The sequence below is a fragment of the Triticum aestivum genome, chromosome 5A (genome assembly GCF_018294505.1).
Source record: "Triticum aestivum cultivar Chinese Spring chromosome 5A, IWGSC CS RefSeq v2.1, whole genome shotgun sequence".
In the NCBI taxonomy this organism is placed as follows: Eukaryota; Viridiplantae; Streptophyta; class Magnoliopsida; order Poales; family Poaceae; genus Triticum; species Triticum aestivum.
In genome coordinates this window covers 419,969,438-419,975,200 of record NC_057806.1, presented here as the reverse complement: position 1 = coordinate 419,975,200, position 5,763 = coordinate 419,969,438, and positions in this window count along the sequence as shown.

Sequence of the window (5,763 nt, the reverse complement as noted above, 5' to 3'; positions counted from 1 at the left end):
GGAGGAACATCGGTTAGGATTATTGCTATGCGATGTTACTTGGTGAACTTACCATCTGCTCTCTCCTACATCCTGCAAGATGGAGGTTACCAGAAGCATAGTCTTCGAAAGGACTAGCTATCCCCCTCTTATTCCGGCATTCTGCAGTTCAGTCCACATATGACACCCTTATTCCATTTGATACCAATGCATACATATGTAGTGTAGCTCCTTGCTTGCGAGTACTTTGGATGAGTACTCACGGTTGCTTTTCTCCCCCCTTTCCCCCTTTCTATTCTCGACTGTTGCGACCAGACGTTGGAGCCCAGGAGTCAGACGCCACCGTCGACGACGACTACTACTACTCGAGAGGTGCCTACTACTACGTGCAGCCCGCTGACGACGACCAGGAGTAGTTTAGGAGGATCCCAGGCAGAAGGCCTACGCCTCTTTCGATCTGTATGCCAGTTTGTGCTAGCCTTCTTAAGGCAAACATGTTTAACTTATGTCTGTACTCAGATATTGTTGCTTCTGCTGACTCGCCTATGATCGAGCTCTTGTATTCGAGCCCTCGAGGCCCCTGGCTTGTAATATGATGCTTGTATGACTTATTTTTATTTGTAGAGTTGTGTTGTGATATCTTCCCATGAGTCCCTGATCTTGATCATACACGTTTGCGTGTATGATTAGTGTACGGTCAAACAGGGGCGCCACAGAGGTGGGCCTGGCCCTGGTCAGCGTTTGCGGATACTTAACACGTTTAACGAGATCTTGGTATTTGATCTGAGTCTGGCCACTGGCCTATGCGCACTAACCATCTACGCGGGGAGTTATGGGCACTCGATGTTGTGGTATCAGCCGAAGCCTTCGTGACGTCAGCAACTGAGCGACGCGCGCCGGATTAGAACGTAAGCCTGCTCTTGTATTAAGGGGGCTAGTTCTGCTTCCGGCCGCCCTCGCAATGTGTAGGTGTGCAATGGGCGATGGGCCCAGACCCCTGCACCATAGGATTTAGACCGGTGTGCTGACCTCTGTGTTGTGCCTCGGTAGGGTTGCGACGTGTTGATCTTCCAAGGCCGGGCATGACCCAGGAAAGTGTGTCCGGCCAAATGGGATCGAGCGTGTTGGGTTATGTGGTGCACCCCTGCAGGGAAGTTAATCTATTCGAATAGCCGTGATCTTCGGTAATAGGACGACTTGGAGTTGTACCTTGACCTTATGACAACTAGAACCGGATACTTAATAAAACACACCCTTACAAGTGCCAGATACAACCGGTGATCGCTCTCTCACAGGGCGACGAGGGGAGGATCATCGGTTAGGGTTATGCTATGCGATGCTACTTGGTGAACTTACCATTTACTCTCTTCTCCTGCTGCAAGATGGAGGTTACCAGAAGCGTAGTCTTCGACAGGACTAGCTATCCCGCTCTTATTCCGGCATTCTGCAGTTCAGCCCACATATGATACCCTTATTCCATTTGATACCAATGCATACATATGTAGTGTAGCTCCTTGCTTGCGAGTACTTTGGATGAGTACTCACGGTTGCTTTGCTCCCTCTTTTCCCCCTTTCTTTACCCGATTGCTTCGACCAGATGATGGAGCCTAGGAGCCAAACGCCACTGTCGATGACGACTACTACTACTCGGGAGGTGCCTACTACTACATGCAGCCCGCTGACGATGACCAGGAGTAGTTTAGGAGGATCCTAGGCAGGAGGCCTGCGCCTCTTTCGATCTGTATCTCAGTTTGTGCTAGCCTTCTTAAGGAAAACTTGTTTAACTTGTGTCTGTACTCAGATATTGTTGCTTCCGCTGACTCGTCTATGATCGAGCTCTTGTATTCGAGCCCTCGAGGCCCCTGGCTTGTAATATGATGCTTGTATGACTTATTTTATTTGTAGAGTTGTGTTGTGATATCTTCCCGTGAGTCCCTGATCTTGATCGTACACATTTGCGTGTATGATTAGTGTACGATTGAATCGGGGGGCGTCACAAGTTGGTATCAGAGCCGACTGCCTGTAGGAATCCCCCTTCCACACTCTTTGGCCGAAGTCGAGTCTAGACTTTACAAAACTTTTACTAACATGGCTGTGTGGCCCGTGGGCTCACGTCGCCATCGGGTGGTATTAGGATCTTTTACTCCTTGATCTTTACTCTGGGACTCTGAGCTCTCTTCTATTCGGGTTAAATGATTTTGCTAAAAACAAAACTAACTTTAGGTTCTCGAAAGTACTTTCTCTCGGAGAGCCCCTCACTTCAGATGATCGCCTGCTGCACTAGAAGATTCCAAAGTTACTCTACGATGTTCTCTCGAGTCTTTATGCCATCGCATTTGCGATTTCCTTCCATCGCCAACCCGTATGAAAACTGCATACACTTTCCATTCATACAATCATTCCTCGTTGATCTTGTTATTACAAGATGTCCCTAAATACTCTCTGTTGTCTCGAGAATCCTTTGAGCTCACTGCCTTGCAGTTCTTTACCACATGAATACCCCTACGGATAATTCCTCACACTTATCCAGTATTCGTTCATCCATAGTTGATTCATGTATTTCACAATGGTCTTCAAAATACTATTCGATCCTCAAAAAAAATCCTTAGTAGCTTATTGCTCTACAATACTTTTCTGCTTGCATTATGGATGCTTTCCATATGTCTGGCAATATTCGTTAGTATCCTTAGGCACCATCATTTTGATACTATTGATTCAACATGAGTGCGAATGCACGCAATCATCAGTTGATCCTTTTAAATTATCTTTCCGGCTCAGACTGAACTAGTTCTCAACCAATCCAATTGTCGTCGATTGTACCCCTAAGGCTATTCAACTTATACATCCCTAATCAGAACATTGCTTCTGATCCCTTGATTTGAAAATCAAAATTCCCTTATTGTGAGCTTTGAATTAGCTAGTTGCTTCTATAATCCAATGCCTTTGCATTATCACCGTCAGATCCTTTGTTGAAATATCATCCGACAGTGTCCTTCGTATACAAAAACCTCGAGAAGTTCTTTCCCTGATATATAATGCCTTTGGCAATTCGTATCCTCTGTTTTGATAACCATACTCTACTTTCAAGCTGGTGATAATTACTCTCGAAGCTCGTGGTATATGTTCTAAGAAGCCCCGATGGGTTGAACCTATGCCTTCCTTAATCTGTGTGAGCCCAAAATGTTTTCATGGGTCATACTCCTCTGGTAATTCGCCAGGTGGGTTCTCACACTCAAATCATTTTTTAATAAGAGCAGTGAATGAATGGTCATGCATTGAAGAAGTGGGAGTCGACCTTGAACTTTGTGTTCATGCCAATGGACACGATGTAGATCTTATCATGGAAGCTTCTCTTAAATTAATTATTCCCTTGGTATTAGTTCATCCTATATTTGGGATTTGGTCTTTTGCAATCGTGGTTCCGACCATGATTGCTCTCCTTTGATTCTATTTCTCGGACAAGTTAAAGTACTTGCCTTCTACAGATCAATACATCTCCGCCACCTCTATTTTGATCTACCTTCGAGTACTACTCCCTGGTATCTCGAGGATATCATGCCATCGCACTACATCTTATGAATTTCTGATGAAGTAGTACCTTTCCCTGTCATAGTCACTCCAATGGTTTTGGGTTGTCGTCAACCAAGGACTCCGAGAATTGAATCGAATCCGTGCCGCAATTCAGTACTCCTAGTACTTTGTTGTTGAGAATTTTAATACTCCATCATGTCATTCCTAGCCTGATCGACTACATCATTATCATGCTAAATTTAATTGTGCTACCTGGTTCTTCTTCTCGGAACACAAAATTGGATGGTGAGCTAATCTTACGTCGATCTTTCTCGTCATATCATTTCTTCTTGAACAGCAAACTTGATTTCAAGTTTGTGTCATACCCATGGTTCCAATAACCTTTTGCTTCATCATCCCTTTGACTTGATGTCATCACCGACCGATTACATCTTCATGAAACCTCTTGACAAATGTGTCATGATCATAATCAACATTCTGAGCGTTTCCAGGATATCAATCAAATTCATGATGGGAAATACCATCCCTTCCCCTCGATGCTTTGTATTAACATCGACAACATTCTTGCATTCCCTCCAACACAAAACTTGTTCCTGTTTTGTGCTATACCTTGAGTTCCTTGTTATCCGACTTATGTTATGTTCTACCATGAAGTATTACTGTCTTTTATGTCAAGGATGTTGTGAGAATTTCTCCACCTCTTAAGAATTCTTGGTGTAGTAATACTTATCACAAGCACCATTCTTTCTTGATCCCCGTATTGCCTAACTGGGAATATCGACAAGTGAACGATGCTGTTTGGATTCTGTACTTCTGGCAACCCTAATGCTTTGAAGTTAATGACCGACAGTTCATTCTTAGACCAATGCTTATCGAATCACCATTCTAACATTAATCGTGCTATCGAGCCCATAATTCGGGTGCAACTTTCAACCAATGTTTAAATATGTATGTTTTCCTCGAGCACAAATTATTATATCCTTTGATCTGACAAATGATATCTCCTTGTTCACATAATTGTGGAAATCCATCTTTTTGGAAATCTCGATGAGTTGTCGCTGAGTCCATCAGCCACCTCCTCATCCTCTCCTTAGTTTAATGAGGAACTCTCATTTCAGAACTCACTCCCATAGTTCATTCCCTGAGTCCGAGGTATCCTGACACCGATCAGATCTAAATCTCAGTCAGATATGATGGTTGGAACATTTCCCAAGAGTCATAACATTGGTCTTTATGTGACCCAGTAAGGTGATGTCATGCCTAGCACACCTTGCTGGAGGTCCTATTGTTATAGTTCTTCCTTTTAGCAATGTTAACCATTCTTCCATGAGGAAATTGAAAGACTTATTCTATAAGTTGTTCCTGATGAATCCATTGAGTATCCAAAGTCTGACCTTTGCTTGAAGACCATGTCAATGCCATCTCGAAGCATGTCTATGATACTCTGATTTTCAACCAGAACATTTGAAGCCCAATGCTAAATGTTTCCTGCTCAATTATCCAAACACCGTTGTATGGGTAATGTCATGAAATTTCTCTCCCCTTACCTAAAGGGTTTTCTGCTTTCTATCATGTCATGGATATCATGCTCTGCTGGTCCTTGGGAAATATATACCCCTGGAATATGTGTTTAAACACATTTCCCTTCCCATTATTCTGTTTAACCTGATGATCACATTTTTCTTTTCATTGGGTTGTTTGACCTTTCTTGTGATCTATATAATCTAAGCAGTAAAGATTCACTGCTTATGTAAACACCTCGGTGTACAATTCCGTCAGCAAGACCCTGTTACTATTGTTGATGACATTCCGGTAGCCGTCGATGGACAAGAACTTTGCCTGTTGGTCCGCCTCATTCAACAAGTAGGAAAATGGTTCTCTTCGTCCTTTGCCCTTGGTACCGACGTTGTTGCCGACATAACTGACAGGCTAACCTCTGAAATGCCTTGCTATCATGGCCGTGCAAGATGTCACCGCTCCTTCTATTTTTTTAAACCCACATGGTGGGCCCATAACCCACAAGTCCACAAGATCGAAACCTGACTCTCATGTACACCCCTGTTCCCAAAGTAAATCCTCACGTTTGGCTTCGTATGTAATTCATGGGCCACCTTCCTAGTGATCTATGATGGAATCAGACACAATACATATTCCTGTTGCTTTGAACCCCCTTTCACACTTTGTTCAGGCATCGAACGATTGCCTACCCGCTCGAAACTTCTCATGGTACCTACTTACTTTGCTCTCGATATT